The sequence below is a fragment of the Dasypus novemcinctus genome, chromosome 17 (genome assembly GCF_030445035.2).
Source record: "Dasypus novemcinctus isolate mDasNov1 chromosome 17, mDasNov1.1.hap2, whole genome shotgun sequence".
Classification (NCBI taxonomy): domain Eukaryota; kingdom Metazoa; phylum Chordata; class Mammalia; order Cingulata; family Dasypodidae; genus Dasypus; species Dasypus novemcinctus.
The window spans coordinates 89,406,010-89,430,721 of record NC_080689.1 but is presented as its reverse complement, the minus strand read 5'-3'; positions in this window follow the sequence as shown (position 1 = coordinate 89,430,721).

Below are 24,712 nucleotides of genomic sequence, written 5' to 3'. Positions count from 1 at the left end.
AGTTCCCTGAACCTGCATTTCCTGAACACAGTGCTCCCTAAGCCCTGAATCCCAGGGTTCCTGGGGACTGCTGGTCTTGGTCTCAGACAAACTCCAAGAGTGGGAGGGTTCTGGGAAACAGTGCAGGGGGTCCAAGAACTATGGGTTCAATTGTCTGGACCCCTGTTTTTGAAATCTGAGAAGCATACCAGCTGGCTTGAAGAGAAACCTGGGAGAGGCAAGAGGTAAAGTTATTGAGGCAACCCAATTTACCTAAATGCCCAGGGATAGGGAATAAGGTGGAGTCAGGCAATTAAGTAGTCCTGTGCAACACACCTAAGGGAGGGGCAGAGGAAGAAGTACTCGATAGGCTTCCAAGAACACATTTAGGGTTTCCAGCAAGTTTTAGGTGCTCTCTCTCAAAAAGATTGAGAATCACTATTTTCTATAGTGAGTTGGTTCACCAGGGTCCCATTTAAATCTCAGAGGTGAGTTCTCACGTGGGCTTCCTGCAGTCCAGGGACAGAGGGAAGTAAGGAAGGGAGAATGGGGAAAGGACAGATTCCTAATCAATTTATTCAGTTGCAAAGAAGACTCCTTGATTGAGGACTTCTCTGTTTTTTTTTTGTTGTTGTTGTTTTCTTTTCTTTCCTTCTGCTATACCTGCACCCTCCCCCCCTTTTATTTTCTAATAGGTGGTCCTGGCCCTGTTTCTTGATTCGGGTGCTTCCTCATTCTCAATTTCATCTTTTTCTGTGTGTACTGATTTTGGCTAACAATGTGATCTCCTTTCCTTCCCACATCTTTCTATCCTCCAACTTCTAGTGTTTTTGATACATTCCACTTCTCTTTCTTTAGCCCCCAATTTTTCTGGCTCTTTATTCCTAACACTTCTATTCAGTTTTCTATCTTTTATTAACTCTTTATGTTATTGTCCTTTCTTTTCTCTTTCCCTCTCTCCTGATCACACTGGTCTTTTAATTCATACTATATTCTTCCCATAATCAGTTTCCGATTTCATCGTAAGTACTCCACTTTCTTATTCCTATAACTCTACACAGTTTACATGAGTTTAATATTCATTCTCCTAGGTCTTCTGCTAACATTTACTATCAATACTACTATGATACTTTTTATATTCTTACCTCTCTTTCTTTCCCTGGCCCTAATCCTTTTCCTTCAAAGGAACTTAGATAATAGCAAGAAAATAAACAAGAAGAGCAAAGTGTCAAAGAGAAAACTTAACACACACACACAAAAACAGCGTCTAAATAATACTGGATAATAGACTGAGAAGCTAATCAATTGAAAAAAAATCATCAAGATAAAAAGATGACCAGACAGCAACAAAAAATTATAAAACCATACCCATAAACAGGAAGACATAGCCCAACCAATGAACAAATTAAAAGTAGAAAGAGCAGAACATCAAACAATTAATCAAACCTCACCAAACAAATATCATGTGCCAGCATAATGAAGTGAGGGAAGAGATTAAGAATATTAAGAAAACACTTGGAGATCATAGGAGATATTGTAAACATATGCAAAAACATCACAGATATGATGGCCATGAATGGCACAAGCCAGGAAATAAAAAATAAACTCTCATCAAATAACAGCAGATTTGAAGAGGTAAAGTAAAGAATTAGTGATGTGAAAGACAGTACATCTGAAATCAAACAGATAGTAGAATTGATGGATAAAAAGATTTTTTAAAAATCCACCAGGTATTTAGGGATTTGAATGGCAACACAAAATGCACAAACATATGCATTATAGGCATCCCAGAAGGAGAAGAGAAGGGAAAATAGACACAAAGGGTGTTGGAGGAATTAATGGCTAAAAACTTCCCTACTTAAAAAGGGAGATGGATGTACATGTCCAGGAAGTGCAACACACCCCAAACAGTATAAATACTAACAGTCAGACCCCAAGACATATAATTATCAAATTATCCAATGCTCAAGAAGAAGAGAAAAATATTGAAGGCAGAAAAGGAAAAAAGAACCATCACATGTAATGGAAGATAAATGAGATTAAGTCTGGATATCTGATCTGAAACCATGGAGGCAAGAAGGCAGTGGTATGACATAGTCAAGGTACTAAAAGAAAAAAAAAATTCCAGCCAAGAAAAAACTAACCAGCAAAAATGGTATTCAAACATGATAGAGAGTTCAAAATATTCACAGATAAACAGAAACTAAGAGAGTATGCCATTAAGAAACCTACCCTTCAAGAAATACTAAAGGGAGTTCTGAAGGAGGAAAGAAGAAAGTAGGAGAGGCCTTATTGGAAGAAAGTGTAAGAACAACAAAAAGGCAGAAATAGAAATAAAAACAATATATGAAATACACAAGTCCAATGAAAATATGGCTAAGGTAAGTAGTTCCCATGTGGAGCTAGCCCATGCACGGTGCTGATGTGCACAAGGAGTGCCTTGCCATGCAGCGGTGCCCTCCTCATAGGGGAGCCCCACTGGCAAGGAGTGCTCCCTGTATGGAGAGCCGACCAGCACGAAAGAGAGTTCACCCTGCCCAAGAATGGCGCCCCATACACAGCTGTCACAATCAAGGTGACACAACAAAAAGAAACCCAGATTCCTGGTGCCACTGATAAGGATAGAAGCTGTCACAGAACGCAGAGAATGGACACAGAGAGAAGACAAAGGGTGAGGGGGGAGGGGAGAGAAATTAATGAATAAATAAATCTTAAAAAAAAAAAAACTCACCTGTCAAGAAACACAGATTGGGGAAACGGACTTTGGCCCAGTGGTTAGGGCGTCCGTCTACCACATGGGAGGTCCGCGGTTCAAGCCCCGGGCCTCCTTGACCCATGTGGAGCTGGCCCATGCGCAGTGCTGATGCGCGCAAGGAGTGCTGTGCTACACAGGGGTGTCCCCCGCGTAGGGGAGCCCCATGCGCAAGGAGTGCACCCATAAGGAGAGCTGCCCAGCGCGAAGGAGGGTGCAGCCTGCTGAGGAATGGCGCCCGCCCACACTTCCCGTGCCGCTGACGACAACAGAAGAGGACAAAGAAACAAGACGCAGCAAAAAGACACAGAAAACAGACAACCGGGGGAGGGGAGGGGAATTAAATAAATAAAAATAAATCTTTAAAAAAAAAAAAAAACACAGATTGTCAGAATGGTTAAGGAAATATGACCCATCTATATGTTGTCTACAAGAAACTCACCTTAGACCCAGGGACCCAAGGAAGTTGAAAGTGAACAGCTGGAAAACAATCTTACAAACAAACAATAACCAAAAAAGTGCAGGACTAGCTATACTAATATCGGACAAAATAGACTTTAAATGCAAAACTATTGAGAGAGACAAAGATGGACACTACATATTAGTAAAAGGGGTAATCTTTCAAGAAGAGAGGACAATTATAAACATTTATGCTCCAAACCAGAGCACCTCAAAATACATGAGGCAAACAATGGGAAAACTAAGTGAAGGGATAGAAGTCTCTACAATTATAGTGAAGGAATTTAATGCAACATTATCACCATTAGACAGAACATCTCAACAGAAAATCAATTAAAAAACAAAGATTTTCAATAATATAAATGAGGATCTGGAACTAATAGACCTACACAGAACATTACACAAAATATAGCAGGATATACATTCTTCTCAAGGGCACATGGATCATTCTGCAAGATATACCACATGCTAGGCCACAGAGAAAGTCTCAATGAATTCAGAAAAACTGAAATTATCCAAATAATTTTTCTGGCCACAGTGGAATAAAGCTGGATATTTGCAAGGGCTGGAGAACCAGATTAGGCACAAAGATATGGAATTTAAGCAGCACACTATTAGAAAAACAGTGGGTCAAGGAGGAAATCGCAAAAGAAATCAGTAACGACCTTGAAACACGACATATCAAAACTTATGAGATGCAGCAAAAGCTGTACTGTACAGAAAGAACTAACATAAATCTTGCTTTAAAACTCCATAATCATAAATATATACATCAAAAATGAAGAAAGAGCTAAAATTGAAGACCTAACTGCACACTTGGAGAATTTAGTTAAAAAAAAAAAAGAAAAATAAAAAAGATCTGAGCAGAACTAAATGAAAGAGAAAATAAGGGAGAACTAGAAAAAATATGCAAAAAAAAAGAGTCGGTTCTTTGAGTAGATCAATTAAATTGACAAACCCTTAGTTAGACACAGAGAAAAAAAGAGAGAAGATGCAAATACACATGAAAGGGGATGTCACCACTGACTCCACAGTAATAAAGAGTATTATAAGAGGACATTTTGAAAACCATATGCCAACAAGAAGGAAAATTTAGAGGAAAGGACAAATTCCTAGAAACACATAAGCAGCCTACATTGATGAAAGAAGAAATTGATGACCTCAACAAACCAATCACAAGTAAAGAGGTAGAATCAGTCATTAAAAACTTCCAAATAAGAAGATCCCTGAGCAAGACAGATTCACAGGTGAATTCTACCAAACATTCCAGAGAGAACTAACACCAGTCTTGCTTTAAATCTTCCAAAAAAATAAAACTGAAATAGAAGGAATATTGCCTAACTCATTCTATGATGCCAACATTACCTTTATACCAAAGTCAAACAAAGACACCACAAGAAAGGAAATTTACAGACTAATCTCTCTAATGAACCTAGATGGTAAACCTCAAGAAAATATTTGCTCAGCACATTGAACAATATATCAAATTATTTATAGACCATGAACAACTGGGTTTCATTCCTGTTATTAAGGACAGTTCAACATAAGAAAATAAATCAATATAATCAAAGTCAATCAACATAATACACCACACAAACAGATCGAAGGAAAAAATTCCCATGATCATATCTATACATGCAAGAAAAGCATTTGACAAAATACAGCAAACTTTGCTGATAAAAACACTGAAAAATTAAGAACAGAAGGAAACGTTCTGAATATGATAAAGGTATATATGAAAAACCCACAGCTAACATCATTAACAATGGTTAAATCCTAAAATCTTCCCTTCTAATGTCAGGAACAAGACAAAGATGCCCACTATCTCCTCTCCTTATTTAACATTGTTTTAAAAGAACTTGCTCAAGCACCAAGCAAAGAAAAATACATAAAAGATCCAAACTGGAAAGGAGAAAGTTAAAAGTTCACTATTTGAAGGCTACATGGTCCTATACATAAAAATCCCTGAGAAATCTACAACAAAGTTTCTAGAGCTTAAAAATGAGCTCAGTAAAATTTCAGGTTATAACATCAATGCACAAAAACCAGTGGCATGGCTGTGCACCAATAATGAGCCAATGGAGGGGAAAATAAAGGAAAACATCCCATTTATAAAAGCAACAAAAAGATTAAAATACCTAGGAACTAATTTAACTAAAGTAGTTACTGATAAATAAATGAATATTCCATTTTAATGGATGGGAAGACTAATCATCAATATGATGTCTATCCTATCTAAACTGATCTACAGATTTAATGCAATCCCAATAAAAAATCTACAGAGCTTTTTTTTTTTTACCAAATTGGAACAACTAAATAGGAAATTTATTTGAAAGTGCAAGAGGCCCTGAATAGCCAAAGACACGTTGAAAAAGAAAAATGAAATTGGAGGAATCACATTACCTGACTTTAAAACATACTACAAAGCTATAGTGGTCCGAATGGCATGGTATTGTCACAAGGATAGATATAGTGAACAATGGAACTGAATTGAGAGTTCTGATCTAGATCTTCACACATATCATGTGATATTCAACAATGCCACCAAGCCCACTCGACTGGGATAGAATGGCCTCTTCAACAAATGGTGCTTGGAGAACTGAATATCCATATGCAAAACAATGAGAGGGGAACACCATCTCACACCTTAAATGAAAATCAACTCAATATGAATCAAAGATCTAAATATAAGAGCCAAGGTCATAAAGACCTTGGAAGATAATGTAGGAAAGCATCTACAAGGCCTTGTAATAGGAAATGGTTTCATGAAATTCACACCCAAAAAAACAGATAAATAGGTTCTCATCAAAAATTCAAAATTTGCACCTCAAAGGAGTCTGTCAAGAAAGTGAAAAGATAGCATACCCTGGTGGAGAAATATTTGATAACCATATATCTGATGGGAGACTAATATCCAGCATATTTAAAGAAATCCTATATCTCTAGAAAAAAAAGACAAACAAGCCATTAATAAATGGGCAAGAGATTTGAACAGATACTTTTCCAAAGAAAAGATACAAATGGTGGGCCCCAAGGGGAGGAGGAAAATGGATGTTGAATGGATGGAACCAAGGTAAATGTTGGGGCAAGAGAGGAGTTTCATGAGAGTACACAAGGATGAATATAAAACATGTAATATTACACCAAAAACATATAGGGGATGACAGACTAATAATGTAAACCATAATGTAAAACATAAGATAACTAAAAAATTTAGAAAACTGTATATCCTAAAGTATGGACCACATTGTAAGCACAGATGTCACCTTGTTTGAAAGCTGTTGTTTCGGAGTCTGTACATCAGTTTCAGTAAATATGATATGAATAAGTTATAAGATTATCACTGTGGAAGGGAAAAGGTTTTATGGTGGATGTGTGGGAGTACTGTATATTGTATATATGAATTACTGTGATCTAAGACTCTTGTGAAGAGAAGCTCAATAATTAGGAAAAAAGAAAAGAAAAAGATAGGATGTAGAAATTTTTCCAAATCAATATGTACTCTAGATCTAACCTTTAAACTCATCTCTATATTCCATTTTACTAGTAAGGGAACCTGATATTATATTGGGATTCACTTTACAAGAAGCTTTGGATCACAGAATGGTTCAAAAACGGCAGCGGAGGAATACTGGTATGGGATGTTATTGACAGGCTATATATGGTTGACAGGGAGTTATACAGGGCATATGTCCAGGGTGCATGGTAATGTTTAGATATACTCATAGTGGAAACAATCAAAAACAACAGCTGGGGGGGTACTGGGTTCCTGGCCGGGGGTGCTCTGTCATGGTCCCTAGGGGAGCAGCAGCAGTCCCCCAGGTGCAATGGTAAGAATCAGGAAGGAATGAGGGTCCAACAGTGGGCTCCTGATACTAATGACTATGCTTGTGAGCCTATAAGCCTGCAATAAGAACAAGGCCTAGAGCAGCATTGTGCCTGGGAGTTTCCTCCTGACAGCCTTCATGTTACTCAAATATGGCCACTCTCGAAGCCAAACTCAGCATGTAGATGCAGTGCATTCCCCCCAGCGTGGGACATGACACCCGGGGATGAGCCTCCCTGGCACCGAGAGATCACTACCAAACACCAGCTGAAGATGCAACTAGAAAATGACCTTGAATTAAAGGTTCAAGGTGGATCAGCAGAATATCCCTGTCTACATATAATAACATGACTTTAAAATGCTGTTTGACCTAATGTAAGGGGGAAATGGAAAGGAAAAATGAGTTTGTATGGCTATGAAGCTCTAAAAAAGAGTCTGGAGGTTGTCAGAAGGATTGCCCTTATGCACACCTGAGCAGAGTCTCAGAGACAGATAAAGTAGATACAACCCCATGTATTGGTTCTTTTGAGGGATAAAGAGACCCACGGGTTCTATGGTCATGGCAGATGGGGTTCACTGCCATGTCAGATGGCCCTTCTTTGTAGCTGGTGTTTCTGTGTGATGGAACTGGACTCAGATGGGATCTCTTTTCACAAGACTTTCATGCTACTTTACTGGAATTGTAGTTGGTGCTGGGGTTTAAGATATATTTAGGGGATTTGAATCTCTGGACTGACAATATGATAGCCAGGCCCTGAGCCTCAACAGACTTCAGCTCCTACACTCTGATTTATTCGACTTACCCCACTCAGCTAACATGGAGTTGAAGAAGGTCAACCACCACACCATGGAGCCTAGAGTGCCTACAACTGAAAGCAGGAGGATTGCATCCAGTATCCATGTGGAATCTAAGCCCCCACTTGACACAGATGTGCAATGGACACAACCAATCCAATGTCCACAGAGAAAGTGTGGCATTTGGTGTGGGAAGGGTGGCCGTGGTGGCTGCTGGGTGCAGGGAATGGGAGGAAGAAATGAGATGGGGAGGCATTTTTGGAACTTGGAGTTGTCCTGGGTGGTGCTTCACAGACAACAACGGGACATTGTAGATCCCCCCAGGGCCCACTGGATGGAACGTGGGAGAGGGTGGGCTATGATGTGGACCATTGACTATGGGGTGCAGCGATGCCCAGAGATGTACTTACCAGATGCAATGGATGTGTCATGATGATGGGAGAGAGTGTTGCTGTGGGGGCGGTGGGATTGAAAGGGACTTCATATTTTTTGAATGTAATATTTTTTAAAAAAATGAATAAAAAATTTAAAAAAAGATACTGCGGTCACCCCTCGGGCTGAAGCGTGGTTTGCTGGCCTGGCGGGGGAGCGGCCGCGGTAGGCCAAGCCGCTGCCCCCATAATAGGGTGGCTGGTCGGACTCACCGCCACCCCTGAAGGGAGCTCGGCATGGGCGCAGAGTGCCCTCGGGTCTCCCCTTCTCGGCAGCCATGCTTCCGCGGCCGCCCCTCCTCCCAGATGGCGCCACCCGATGCCTTGTGGGGCGGCACCCTTCTTCTTCCTTCTCCCTGCACAGGCGCAGGGCAGAAAATTCCAGTCTGCCCTTTTCCCCTCCCCCGACAGCAGCAACAGCCAGGTGTGGGCGGAAAAATCCAGCCTGCCCTTTTCCCCTCCCCCGACAGCAGCAACAGCCAGGTGTGGGCGGAAAAATCCAGCCCGCCCTTTTCCCCTCCCCCGACAGCAGCAACAGCCAGGCGTGGGCGGGAAACTCAAGTCTGCCCTCCACCCCAGCAACAGCAGCCACCAATCCCTAAACCCTGCCCCTTCCCCCAGCAACAGCGACAGCCAATCCCTAACCACCACCCCTCCCCCGTCCAGTACCGCCCACTGACCTTTCACCGGCAACCAATCAGAACAGGGCGTGGCTTCGACCAATCAGCCTTCCCCAGCCCCTATAAAACTGTTGCCTCTCCCTCAGTAAAGTGGACTTGCGTGTTTACCTTGTCTCCGCGGTAGTTCTTCTGCCGTGCGCCCTCCAGTCCTGAGAGCCCCCGACAAGGGCCTGGCCTCCCTTGTCCCCAGTTCGTCGCCTGCTTCTCCGGGCGACCCCTTCGTCGCCTGCTTCTCCGGGCGACCCCTTCGTCGCCGGCTTCGCCGGGCGACCCCTTCGTCGCCAGCTTCGCCGGGCGACCCCGTCAGCCGAACCGCGCAACCCCTTGTGAGACCGATCCCTCGTCTGCTGCCGGACCGACCCCTCGTCCCAAGTGGGACTGACCCCTCGTCCCAAGCGGGACCGACCCCTCGTCCAGAGCTGGACCGACCCCTCGTCCGCAGCCAGACCCCACCTCTACCGACTGAGCAAGCCGCCGCAAGATACAAATGGTTAAAAAGCCTTTGAAAAGAGGCTAAACATCACTAGCTATTAGGGACATGAAAATCAAAACTACTCGTAGCCATTTAAAAAACAGAGGACTAAAGTTTTGGAGAGGATGTGGAGGAATAGGAACACTCATCCACTGTTGGTGGGATGTAGAAGGAGCCAGGCATTATGGAAGGTACTTTGGTGGTTCCTCAAGAACTAACTGTAGATCTGCCATATGATCCAGCAATTCCACTGCATGGTATATACCCAGAAGAACTGAACGCAAGGGCATGAACAGATATATGAACACCAGTGTTCATTGATATGTTATTCACTATTGCCAAAAGTTGGAATCAACCCAAACGCCCATCAACAGAAAAACTGAATAACAAAATGTGGTATATATAAACAATTGAATATTACTCAGCTGTAAGAAGGAATACAATACTAACACATGGGATAACGTGGATGAATCTTGAGGACCTTATGTTAAGTGAGGCAAGACAGGTATTGAAGGACCAATATTACATAACCTCATTGATATGAATTAAGCAATTCAAGCAGACTCATGGAAATAGAGTCTGAAAACAGACTTACAGGAAACAGAAAGGGAGAATGTTGTGAACCATCCCCCATAAGACAAAATCTATGATAAGGTGGAAGTGAACAGTTGTTCAGTGAAGGGATATGACAAGGGAGTAGGGATAGTATTGGGTTGGATGATGCAAGTTCAAAAGGGGTAGGATTGGGAGGGTGGGTTAGACAGTCCATGGAAATGGTGTAGGGTTTGGAGAGGAAGCAGATGAACACTGAGGATTAGTGGATATGTGGTTGAAACTACAATGTTAGGAAAGATCTTTTGGCAATATGACAAGGAAGGATTATTGGTTTAGGGAAATGGATTGGGGTGCATTCAGGACAGGGTGCAGTCTTCTAAAGAATGTGTAAATGATAGCTTTGTCATATTGTGTTGGATCAGTGGGTGAAGACCCACATCATGAGTGGGAATTAGTTGGACTCCCATCCTGGGGAGGCCCATTATGTTCTCAGAGTGGTGGGTGTCTCTCAAGAGCATGCGCAGTTCATAATACAGGAGGTCAGACCAGTGTATCAAGACTCCAGACAAAGCAAGTAACTGAATTTTGTCCTTCAAGGAGTGAAGCCTGATGGTCGCCATGGACTCCAAGGGAATGGGGAGGGAGAACAGGGTAGTGGGAAGAGGAGATATTTATTGGCAATGGAAGAATTCTGCATGCTTTTGCAATGATGGTTACAGGCCATGTTGAATTTCATCAAAAGTTTATGGAAGTGTATGGTCTAGAGTGTAGACCATATGGTAACCCATTGACCATGGTTAGTGGCTATGTTTCAATATTTGTACATCAGTTATAACAAATGCACCATCCACATATAAAAAGGTTATTGATATGGGAAGGGAGAAAGTGGGAGGATGTTAGGTATAGAGGAGTCCCCTGTGTTCTCTATGTGACTTTACTCTGATCTAAAACTTCCTTGAAGACAAAATGAAAAAGAGTAAGACACCTGGGCAAGAAATGAAAGAAAATGTCATTGTACATACATGACAACAGAAATTATAATGATGAAATGCAAAACAAAAAAATTAAGATTGTTGATTTTTTTTTACTAGCCCAATTTTTATTTTAATTTACTTTTAGGTTTTCTAAATTATAATGTAGTTTATTTTTCATGTTTAAACCTATCACTACTATTTCACCGTCCTATTAATTGTATTTGGTGATATTCCCAGCTTCATTTTTTAAGAAATTTTGGACCACAGAAGGGTTACAACTGTGGCAGGGGAGAATCATTGATGTCGGGTGGCAGTGCTGGGGGATACATGGAACGAAGGTCACCTAGGCATACATATAAGGTATATAAAAGTGTTCAAGTCTTCATGGGGCATTGTCACAATGTGTGGAGATTCACACAATAATCAAAAGAATATTGAATTTCCATCCTGGGTCTCTCACCTTTGGACCCATCTTCCTGCGTTCTGTGCATTGCTGTTGCTGTTTTCCCCTGCCATGGTCAGCATGCAAGTAAAACCTGGGCATTTATAATCTATAATGTGGAACTTTAATCTGTAATTTGATCTGCTTTATCACTTTTCAGCTCCTTCCTCTCTACCTTGGACCCACGATCTGTTATTCTTCCATTTCTCTTCCCTCCCTACCTCAATAAAGTACTGGCCTAACTCAAAAAAACAAAAGTGAAATAAGAAAAGAATTCCCATCCTGGGGAGTTCTTCCACACTCTCCAATGGAACAGCAACAATCCCCCAAGTGCAGGACAATGACTAGTGAAGAAGGATGGTCCACTGATGGGCCCTTGATATTGATGATTATGCTTATGAAACTTTACTCTTGAATTTGAAACTTAGGCTAGTGCTGCAGGGTGCCTAGGAGTTACCTCCTGAGAGCCTAATATTGCTCAAATGTGACCTCTCTCTAAGCCAAATTCATCTTATAAATGTATTACATTCCCCCTAGCATGGGACATAACTCCTGGGAATGAGCCTCCATTGTATCAAGGGGTTACTACCAAGCACCAAAAAGCAATTCAACTGGAAAAAGACCTTGAATAAAAGGGGAAAGTGTAATGACAAATGAATTTATGTAACTAAGAGACATCAAGTGAGTTGGAAGGTCATCTCAGAGTAACAATTTTGCACATGTCAGCAGAATCTCATAGATGCCAAAATAGATACTACCCCAAGTGAGACTTGAACTTGTCCTGAATGATATTGCGATGACAGATATAGACCATTATATATCCTGCCATGACCTACAGAATTGAGTGGGAGAGAGTGTAAACTACATTGTAAACTATAATCCATGCTTAACAGCAATGCTCCAAATGTGTTCATCAATTGCAATGAACATATCATAGTAATAAAAAAAGTTGCTAATGTAGGGAAGGATGGGAGGTGTATGGATTGAGGTATATGGGAATCCTGTATATATTTTGTGTAACATTTTGTGTAATCTAAGTATCTTTTTAAAAAAATAAAACAATATATTTAAAAAAATAAGAAAATGCAGACCAATATGTCAATCCCTCAATATTATTGCAGCAAACTATGAATCTTATTCTTCAAAAATTAAAACTTAGTGCTGACCATAGATTCTGAGGGGAGGTGTAGGGAAGAATAGAATAAATGGAACATAAGTCATTTTTAAGTCATTAGAATTGTTCTGCATGATCTTGAAATAATGGATACAGACCATTTTAAATTTCACCAAACCTATAGAAATATATGGTCCAAAATGTAAACCATAATATGAACTATTGACCAGGGTTAGTATCAATGCTTCAATATTTGTGCATCAACTGTAACAAATGCATCTTCATGTAAAATATTATTAATAGGGGGGAGTGGGAAGGGGGGGCATGGGAAACCCCTATATTTTCTATGTGACTTTTCTGTAAAGTCTTTCTTTGAACATACATATATATATATATGAACATACATATATATATATATAAAATAAGACACTGTGGGACTATATAGAAGAAAATGTCACAGTGCATGCAAGACAACAGATCTTTCAGTGGTGAAAGGCATTGTCAAAAAAGTGTTATGGCAAGATGGCGCCTGAGTGAATGCACCTCACAGTCTCTCCTGCAAGGAGGCGGCAGAGTGGGGTTGGAGTCTTGCCAAAGTGTGCTGTTTTGGGAGCTTGCAAGGCAGGAGGTGTGTGGATGTGGATTTAGAGAGACAGTGACCGAGGTAGTGTTTGCTAAAGGTAGAATTGTGGGTTGCAAGTACAGAGGTAGGAGGCTGCGGAAGGTGGGACCCCTCCCCCTAGGGCTGGCTGCCGCGGTGTTCCCTGAGAACTCTCTGTGGTGCGGCGGTGTTCCTGGTCCTTGGGATTACTAGATGCGTGGTCCCAGGACCATGTTCCCTAAGCCCCTGTAGCCCACATTCCACAGACACACATACCCTGAGTCTGCAGTGTCCTGGACTACCCATTCTCCAGTCCAGCACTCCCAGAGGTCAGGGATTGCCCTAGCCCTCTGGTTTTGGACTGACTCCTTGAGTGGGTGGGATTCAGTGGGAGGTGAAACAGTGGAGCCAGGTGAGTGCAGGTTCAATTTTCTGGTCACTCCCCCTTTTTTAATTTTTAAATTTTAAATTTTTTTTTTTTTTTTTGGTGCTTGGAGGAGCATACCACTTGCTTTGGTGACCATCTGGGAAGAAAGGAGTGGTGAATCTACTGAGAAAGCCCAATTCGCCTAATTACCCTGAGATAGGAAACTTGGTCTGGAAGAAGGTAGAGTCAAAAAATCAACTAGCCTTCTCATAGCACACCTAAAGGAGAGGGACTGTAGGAGGTACTTTCCAAGCTTCCAATAGCATACTTGGGGTTCCTGGTGAGGTGTGGGTGCTCTCTCTCTGGAAATTAAGAGTTATTGTTTTCCGTGTGGGACTGATTCAACAAGGACCCACTTAAATCTCCTATTGGATCTCTCAGGCAGCTTTCCTGCTGCCTGGGAGAGAGGGAAATGAGGAAGTGAAAAAGGGGGAATGTTAGATCCCTAAGTGTTTTTATGTAACTGGAAAGAGGATTCCTTGTGTGAAACTTTGCCTATCATCTTGTTGGTTTTTGTTCCTGTTTTTCCTTCCTCTTTATCCCCACAAGGACCTTTTTCTTTCTTTTTCCTTTTTTTCCTCTTTTTCTTTTCCTTGCTTACTTCCCCCTTCCTTTACTTCCTTTTTTTCTCTTTCTTTTGTTCTTCTCTTTTTTATTCTTTTACATTATGTGCTTCAGGGAGCACTTCACATTTTCTATATTTCCTCACCCTCCATTTCCTTTTTTTCTGTGTGTATTGATTTTGGCCACCAACACTAATCCCTTTCTTACACATTTTTTCTATCCTCCATTATTTATTGTTTCTCTTACATTGCACCTGTCTTCGTTTGCCCCCTATTTTTCTGACAATTTATTTCTAAGACTTTTGTTCTGTTTTTGGTCTTATATTCACTCTTTATATTATTGTCCTTTCTTTTATCTTTCCCTCTCTCCTGAACACACTGGCCTTTTAATTCACAGTATATTTCTACCCATATTCAATTTACTGTCTCATTATACATACTCTACTTTTCTTACTGTTATAACTCTACATACCTTACATGAGTTTAATATCCATTCTCCTAGATCTCACAATGTTCCTATGTTAATATTTACTAGCAATGCTACTATTATTCATTTCTTTTCTTACTCTTCTTGTTTTCTCTGACCCTAATATTTTCCTTCAAGTGAACTTAGCCAACAACAAGGAAATAGAATAAGAAGAACAAAGTGACAAAGAGAAGACTTAACATGCATGCAAAAACAACTAATTAAACTCCAAACTAGACAAAGAAACTAAGCAACTGATTAAACCCATCAAGATAAAATGATGACCAGATGGGAACAGAAAACTACAAACCAAACCAATAATCAGGAAAACATGCCTCAATCCAATAAGCAAACTAAAAACCAGGGAAGAGGAGCAGAACATGAAACAAGTAATTAAAGCTCTCAAAACACATATTAGGGACCAATTTGATGAAAAGAAGGAAGAGATTAAGAAGATGAAGAAAATACTTGGAGAGAATACAGGAGAGATTGGAATCATACACAAGAAGATAATTGATATGATGGCAATTAACAGCACATTTCAAAAAATCAAAAATACACTCAGCAAATAACAGCAGATTTGAAGAGGCAGAGGAAAAAATTAGTGATGTGGGAGACAGCACATCTGATATCAAACAGATGGTAGAGCTGATTGATAAAAAGATTGGAAAAATCCAGCAAGGACTTAGGGACCTGAATGACAATGCAAAATGCACAAACATGCACATTATAGGTATCCCAGAAGGAGAAGAGAAGTGAAAGGAGACAGAAGGGGTTTTGGAGGAAATAAAGGCTGAAAACTTTGCAAACCAATTGATGGAGATAGATGTCCATGTCCAGGAAGCACAATGGACACCAAACTGTATAAATCCCAACAGGTCTACCCCAAGACATGTATTTGTCAAGTTATCCAATGCTCAAGACAAAGAGAAAATACTAAAAGCAGCAAGAGAAAAGAGAACCATCACATACAAAGGAGGTTCCAGAAGATTAAGTGCTCATTTCTCATCTGAAACCATGGAGGTAAGAAGGCAGTGGTATGACATAGTCAAGGTACTAAAAAAAATTTCCAACCAAGAATACTCTATCCAACAAAGTTAGCATTAAAAAATGAACGTGAGTTCAAAATATTCACAGATAAACAGAAACTAAGAAAGTATGCCAACGATAATCCTGCACTTCAAGAAATACTAAAGGGTATTCTGCAGAAAGAAAGAGAAAAACAAGAGAGACAGAGTTGAGGAGAGTGAAAGAGCAACTAAAAAGACAAAAACAGAAAAATAAAATAAGACAAATGCAAATCCAAAGAAAATATGGCTGATATTGTTGGAGATTTGGGCCCGAAGTGTATTGAGAATGAAAGAAAGAGAAAAAGGAGAGTGAAAGAAAGAGAAAGAAAGAAAAAGAAAGAAAGAACGTGAGAGCTGGGATCAGGGTGTTTGCCAATAGTGACCCATCAGACAACTTTATTGTTTACAAGGGGCTCTATATATACCCCAGTCTATATGACAACAAGCAGCAACATGCAGTTAACTATCAGCATTACTCATAGTCTCAGGAATTCAAAAAAATCTTATCTCAAGGTACAAAGTCTAAGTGTTCTATTTACTGCAAAAGGTATGTGCTCATCTTTTCTTTCAGCCTTTAACAGCTTCATCCCCTTTGCTGGGAACTCTTAATTACTGCATTCCTTAGGTTGTAAGCATAGCCATTGAGACAGCACATCTCTCCTTGTGAGGTCACTGTGTCTCAGTTTCCAACAAATATAAATAATTCATGGAAAGTAATAACACTGAATGTCAATGGATTAAATGCACCTGACACAAGAGACTCAGATTAGAAGTTTGAATAAGGAAATATGACCCATCTATATGCTGTCTACAAGAAACACATGTTAGACCCGGGGATTCAGGGTGATTGAAAGTGAATAGCTGGAAAACAATCTTACAAGCAAACAATAACCAAAAAAGGGCAGGAGTAGCTATATTAATATCAGACAAAATACACTTCAAATGCAAAACAATTGGGAAAGACAAAGATGGACACTAAATATTTGTGAAAAGGATAATTCTTCAAGAAGATAGAACAATCATAAACATTTATGTTCCTAACAAGGGTGCCTCTAAATGTGTTAAGCAAACACTGGAAAAACTAAGTAAAGGAATAGATGCCTCGACAATTATAGTGAGCGACATTAATACACCACTATGAACTTGACAGAACATATCAAAAGAGAATCATTCTCCAAGATACACCACATTCCCAGCCACAGAAAAAGGCAATGAATTCAGAAAAATTGAAATCATACAAAATAATTTCTCTGACCAGAATGAAATGAAGCTGGAAATCTGCAAGGCCCAGAGAGCTAGATTTAGCACGAAGATTTGGAAGTTAAACAACACACTCTTAGAAATTCTAACACTGGGACAAGGAGGAAATATCAAAAGAAATTAATAACTGTGTTGAAACTAATGAAAATGATAACACAACATATCCAAACTTATGGGATGCAGTAAAAGTAGTATTGAGAGTGAAATTTATAGACATAAATTCATACATTAAAAAAGAAGAAAGAGCTAAAATTGAAGAACTAACTGCAAACTTGGAGGAATTAGTAAAATACAACAAACTAACCCCAAAGGAAGAAGAAAGAAATAACAAACATCAGAGCAGAGCTAAATGAAATAGAAAATAAGAAAGCACTTGAAAACATAAAACCAAGAGCTGGTTCTTTGAGAAGATCAATAAAATTCACAAACCCTTAGCTAAACTAACAAAGAAAAAAAAGAGAGAAGACGCAAATACACAAAATAAGAAATGAGAAAGAAGATATTACCACTGATCCCATAGAAATAAAGACAAATATAAGAGGATATTTTGAACATTTATATGCCAACAAGAAGGACAAATTCTTAGAAACACATAAGCAGCCTACATTGACAAAAGAAGAAATTAACAATCTCAACAAACCAGTCCCAAGTAGAGAGATAGAATCAGTCATTAAAGACCTCCCAACTAAGAAAAGCCTTGGGCCGGATGCCTTCATGGGTGAATTCTACCAAACTTTCTAGAAAGAACTAACACAAGTCTTGCTTAAACTCTTCCAAAAAAAAAATCAAAATAGAAGGAACATTGTCTAACTCACTCCATGATGCCAAGATTACTCTAGTACCAAAGCCAAACAAAGACAACACAAGAAAGGAACATTACAGACCGATCTCTCTAATGTACATAGAAGCAAAAATCCTCAAAAAAATACTTGCTAATTGTATTTGACAACACATTAAACAAATTATACACCATGACAAAGTGGGATTCATTCCTGGTATGCAACGATGGTTCGACATAATAAAATCAATTAATGTAATACACCACATAAACAGATTGAAGGGAAAAAATCACATGATCATATCTATAGATTCAGAAAAAGCATTTAACAAAATACAGCACAATTTCTTGATAAATACATTGCAAAATATCAGAATAGGAGGAAACTTTCTGAACATGATAAAGAGTATATATGAAAATCCACAGCTAACATTATTTACAAAGGTGAAATCCTAAACTCTTTCTCTCTAAGATCAGGAACAAGACAATGATGCCTACTATCATCCCCCCTATTTAACATAGTCTTAGAAGTACTTGCAACAAAGCTTCTACAATTTATGAAGGAGTTGAGTAAGGTAGCAGGTTACAAGATCAATGCATAAAAATCAGTAGCATCTGTACATCAATAATGAGCAAACTGAGGAGAAAATCAGGAATCTAATACCATTCACAATGGTAAGTAAAAAAATAAAATACCTACAAATAAATTTAAATAAAAAGGTAAAAGACTTATACACAGAAAACTACATTTCTTTTGATATCATTGTTTAAAGATATCAAAGAAGACCTGAATAAATGGAAGAATATTCCCTGCTCCTGGATAGGAAGACTAAATATTATTAAGATTTCCATCCTACAAAAACTGATCTACAGATTCAATGCAATCTCATTGAAAACCAACACCGCATTCTTTAATGAACTGGAGAAACTAAATATGAAATTTATTTAGAAAGGAAAGAGGCGCTGAAAAGCCAAAGTTATGTTGAAAAAGAAAAATGAATTTGGAGGAACCACACTACCTGACTTCAAAACATCCTACAAAGCTACAGTAGTGAAAACAGCATGGTTTGGGCACAAGGAGAGACACACTGACCAACAGAACCAAATTGAGAATCCAGATATAGATCCCCATATGTACAGCCATATGGTATTTTACAAGGCTATCAAAGCCTCTCAACTGGAAGAGAATGGCTTCTTCAACAAATGGTGCCTGGAGAACTGGATATTCCTATGTAAAAGAATGAAAGAGGATTATCAATTCACAACTTAAACAAAAATCAACTCAAGATGGTTCAAATACCTAAATATAAGAGCCAAGACAATAAAGACCTTGGCAAACAATATAGGGAAGCATCTACAGGACTTTGTAATAGGAAATGGCTTTATGAACTTCACACCAAAAGCATGAGCAGCAAAAGAACAAATAGATAAATGGGACTTCCTCAAAATTAAAGCCTTCTGCACCTCAAAGGAGTTTGTCAAGAAAGTGAAGAGAGCCTACACAATGGACGAAAATATTTGGTAACCATATATGTGATAGAAGACTTATAACCTGCATATATAAAGAACTCCAATATCTTGAAAGTAAAAAGAAAAACAGCCCATTTTTAAAAATGGGAAAAAGGATATGAACAGGCACTTCTCCAAAAAAAGATATACAAATGGTTAAAAAAAGATGAAAAAATCCTCAAAATCACTAGCTACTAGGCAAATGCAAATCAAAACAACAATGAGATACCATCTTACTCCCATAAGATTAGCAGCTATGAAAAAAACACAAGACTATAAATGCTGGAGAGGATGTGGAGGAATGGGAACACTCATCCACTGCTGGTGGGAATGCAGAAGGATTCAGCCATTCTGGATGACAGTTTGGCAGTTTTTCAAAAATATAGCTATAGATTTGCCACCTGATCCACCAATTCCACTGCTGGGAATATACCCAGTAGAACTGTAAACAAGGATACAACCTGATATGTGTTCACCAATGTTCACAGCAACACTGTTCACTATTGACAAAAGTTGGAATCAACCCAAATGCCCATCAACAGATGAATGGAAAAATAAAATGTGGTATATACATACAATGGAATACTACTCAGCTATAAGAACAAATACAGTACAAACACATATGATAACAGAGATGAATCTTGAGAACCTTATGTTGAGTGAAGCAACCCAGGCACTAAAGGACAAATACTACATGACTTCTCTGATATGAAATAAGTAAACTAAGCTGTCTCAGATAGCTAGAGACAGGATAACAAACTTAAAATAAATTGGGGTTAGAGTAACATTGCAAGCTGAATACTACACGGGTGAAATCTATAATAAGCTGGATATAAGTATTTGTACAGAAAGGGATAAAATGGGGGCATATTGAAAACTTTGGGTGGGGCTTTGTGGACTTCAGGGGGGCTGGGGATGGGAGGATGGGTCAGATGGCCCAAGAAATTGGAGGGCTGTTGAAGGAAACATGTGAACATAGGAGATTTTCAGGTATGTAGTTGAAAACTCTTTAGAAAATATAATACAGAAGATTATCTGTTTAAGATGCTTAAGTGGGGGCTTGTGACATGGGGCAAGCTTCTAAGGAGTGTGTGAGTACTAATTTTGTCATAACAGGTTATATCATTGGGTGGAGACCCATAAAATGAAAGTGAAGGTACACCCACATCCTGGGGAGGACTAATGTTCTCAAACAGAGGGAATTGTATATATCCCGATGGGTTAGGGCAGTCAAGTATGTCAAGCTCTTAACATTGTTGCAAGTATCTCTGAATATTGCCCTTCAAGTAATGAGGATTGATTTTCATGGTGGGCCCAGTGGGGAGAGGGAAAGAGATGTTGAATACATGGAATCAGGGTAACTGTGGGCCAATGGAAGTTTTCCACAAGATCATGCAATGATGAATATAGGACATGTTAAATTATACCAAAATGTATAAAAGTCTATAGACTAAAATGTAAACCATACTGTAAAACATAAGAAAACTAAAAATTTACAATTGTGTAGTCTAAAATATAAACCATAATGTAAACCAAATTGGCACCATGTTTGAAAGCTATTGTTTCAATATCTGTATGTCAGCTGTAGCAAATATAATATAACATGTAAAAAGATCATTGTTGGGGAAGGAAGAAAGGGTTTGATGTTGGATATGTGGGAGTATCATATTTTGTATATGTGAATTACTGTGATCTAAAAATTTGTGAAGACAAATTTAATACTTAGAAAAAAAAAAGGATGTAGGCACTGAGGAAGAAATGGAAAAAATTGCCTTGCCACTCTACATACATGCAACACTTACAGCAGTGATGAAAGGCAAAATGCCAGAAACAAAGCTTTTAATTTTTTTTAAATTTTTTGATAGCCCAATTCATTTTTCTTTATTTAATTTTTCTAAATTACTCTATATTCTATATCTAACCTTTAAACCCATCACTATATTCCATTTTACTCTTAATGGAACCTGGCAATATATTGGGCTTCCTTTCTGAAGATGTTTTGGACCACAGAGAAGTTCAACTAAAGTGGGGGAGGAGCACTCATCTGGGCTGTTATTAGTGGGGGGCATATGGTTGGGAGGGAGTTCTCCAGGGCATGTATACAGGGTACATAGAAAGGTTTGGATATTTTCATAGTGGTTACAGTTGGAAATGACAGCTAAGAGAGTGTTGAGTTCCTGGCCAGGAGAGCTCTATCACATTCACCAATGGAACAGCAACAATCCCCCAAGTCCAATATCCAAGAACAACAAAGAAGTATGGTCGAACAATGAGCCCTTGATACTGATGGCTCCGATTATCAGCCTGTGTGCCTGAAATATGAACTATGCCTAGAGCTGCAAGGTGCCTAAGAGTTATCTCCTGAGAGCCTCCATTTTGCTCAAATATGGTCACTCTCTAAGGCAAACTCAGCATGTAGATGCATTGCCATTGTGCCAGCATGAGACATGACTCCTGGGGATGAGCCTCCCTGGCACCCTGGGATTACTACCAAACACCAACTGATGATGTAACTAGAAAAAGAACTTGATTAAAGGGGTCAACTCAGACTTGCATAATATCTCAGCCTAGATGTAATATCAAGTGTTAAAAACTGCTTTTTTACTTTGGGTAAAAGGGGGAAATGGAAAGGACAAGTGAGGTTATATGGCTATGAGTCTCCAAAAAGAACCAGGAGGTTGTCAGAGGGGCTGCCCTTATGCACACCTCAGCAGAGTCCCAGAGACAGATAAAGTAGATACAACCTCAGGTATTGGTTCTTCTGAGGGCTACAGGGACCCACAGGTCCTATGGTCATGGCAGATGGAGTTCAGTGCCATCTGAGATGGCCCTACTTTGGAGTTTGTGTTTCTGTGTGATGGAGCTGGACTCAGATGTGATCTTTGTTCACAAACCAGAAGATTTTTGAGAACATTATAGTATCAAAAATACTACCAGCTGAGCTGAAAGGTACAATAAGAGGACAAGATAAGAAGGCTGTGGAATTACAAAATTCTATAAACTGATAAAACTATGAACTTTCAAAAACCCTTTGAAGAGAAACAAATTGTGATACCTTACTTTGCCAGGCAGCTATCTTAGGTAGTACAGAATGGGATGGCTTGAAAACTGGGAATTTATAGGCTCACAGTTTTTAGGTTAGGAGAAGCCACTACTGAGAAAGGAGCAAGGCAATGCTTTCTCCCCAAACTCTATAACATTCCAGTGCTGGCTACCAGAGATCCTTGAGGTTCCTTGGCTACTATCCCTGCCTTGCTTTCATAGCAATGTCCTCTCCTTTCTCTTCTGGTTTCTGTTCACTTCTATATTCTGGCTCCTCCCTGTGGCTTCTATATCTTTGAATGCCTTTATCATGCTTATTAACAGGATCCAATGATCTGGGTTAAGGCTCCTTTCAATTAGTTGGGCCACACCTTACCTCAAATAACATATTCCAGGTCCTATCTACAATGTGCCCACACAGACAGGAATACTGACAATGATTAAGAATGTGTTTATAATTCAATCTCAACAGATAAGACAGAGGCCAGCTCTTCAGGGAGAGTTATAACAAACATGGGCTCAGAGGCCAGAGACCTGGGTACAGAAAACAAAGCCCAAGTTCCAGAGGACAGAGACATGTCACCAGGGACAATATGTAGGCCATAGAGATGACTCCAGGCAATGAACCTAACAGAACTTCAAGATTTCAAAATTACTTGGGAGCTGTGCTTCCTTTCTTCTCTTCATCCTCTCCCTTTTGGAATTAAGATGTCTGCAACATTTATACTATGCCTGCCCCAGCAGGGTATTTTGGAATCAGTAAAATTCTTTTCTACTTGCTGGTCTACAGAGAGAAATGATTTTATCCCAGATTGGTTCCTGCTGAGAATGTAATAAATAACCTAATTTACCTAATTTAGATGATTTAGATGGTGACTTGTGACTGTTTAGATGAGTTTTGGGAAGTGAGTTGAGGCTATAATTTGTTTAGATATTTGGGCATGTTGGGATGAGGACAAGGTATTTTGCATGTGAGATCATTGGGGTTGAAAGAAACACACTATACACTGAATACCCACCTGAAAATACCTTGTCTTAAATCCTGGTGCCCATGCATGTTACCTCATATGAAATATTCATCATACTTTGTTTAATCTGAGATGGAGAGATTATTCTGGGATTTCAGGTTAGGCAAAAATGCAATCGCATGTATTCCTATAAAAGAGATGCAGGATAATTTGACAGACAAACAAAAGTGCAAGAAAGAAAAAAAGCATAGAGTAATTTGAAGATGCTGGACTTGAAAGCTGGAGTAATGAAGTCCCAAAACAAAAAATTCTGGCAGCCACCACGGGCTGGTAGAGAAATGGAATATATGCTACTGAAGAGCTTCCAGAAGTGTGGCCCTTAAAATCTTTGATTCCAGCCTTGAGATACTGATTTCAATTTACCAGCTCCCAAAACTATGAGTCATTTGAATTCTATTATTGTGAGTTTTCGCATTTCTTTTCAATTTGTTGAAGCAACCACAGAAAGCCAATTTAATCATGAATAATTGATGAATAATTGTGGGATTTTTAAAAGAGATATGAAAAGATTATTAATCATTGGAAACAAGGATTTTTTTTGTATTAGGTTTGGCTCATAGACTGTTATGTGTTGCCTCACGACATCCTCACAAAACAGGGACAATTAAAATATATACTTTATATCTGAGAAAAACCTTCACACTGAGAGGTTAAGTAATTTAATTGAGGTCACATAGGCAGAAAGTGTCAAAGATGTACAAAAAATAACTAAATTGATACTTGAAGGGAAAGGATCATGGGGAGATTTGCATTTATTTATAATCAGGATTAGAATAAAGGGGAATGGCCATTAATAGGAAAAGAATGACAGAGAGAGATAATTTTCTTTATTTTCAAATGAGAAGGAATAAAGGATAAAGACATTGAGCTAGACCTATAAAATACAATCAGGAGATGCTGAGCAGAAGGGCCTGCCCTGAAAGAGGATCCAGTAGATAAGGAGGGAGAGTGACACAAGACCTACAGAGGAGAGTCTGAACCAGTGTGGCCAGGATTATATCTTTATATCATATTTGGAAGACAATAACAGGGACCAGAGGAAGGGAAGGAGAATGAGAAGGAGTGAAAATAGGAAAGTTTAAATAAAGGAGGCACAGGGAAGAGGTAGTTGATACATCACGGAATAAAACATTCTGAAATGGGCTTTCATTTCATCTTGTAGAGCATGAAAATAGCCATCAGAATAATCTAGAATTAGTCTGCCAGGTTGTAAAAGACAGGTGGTGTAGTCAACTCAAAGTCAGTCTGATGGCCAGCTAAGGGACACATGAAGGAGATCAAAGACAATTGAGCCTAGAACACACAGACCTCAGGGGACCTGGCAGATAACTACACACCAAGAGTAGGCCCAGATGAGCCAGTGAGGCCTCCATATGAACAGAATGCACAGCTCCCAAAAACTCACCAGGTAACGCTTTATGATACTTGTTTTGGGCATGATATCTTATGTGACATTGGCTAACTGATATATTTTCATCTTTTAAATTGC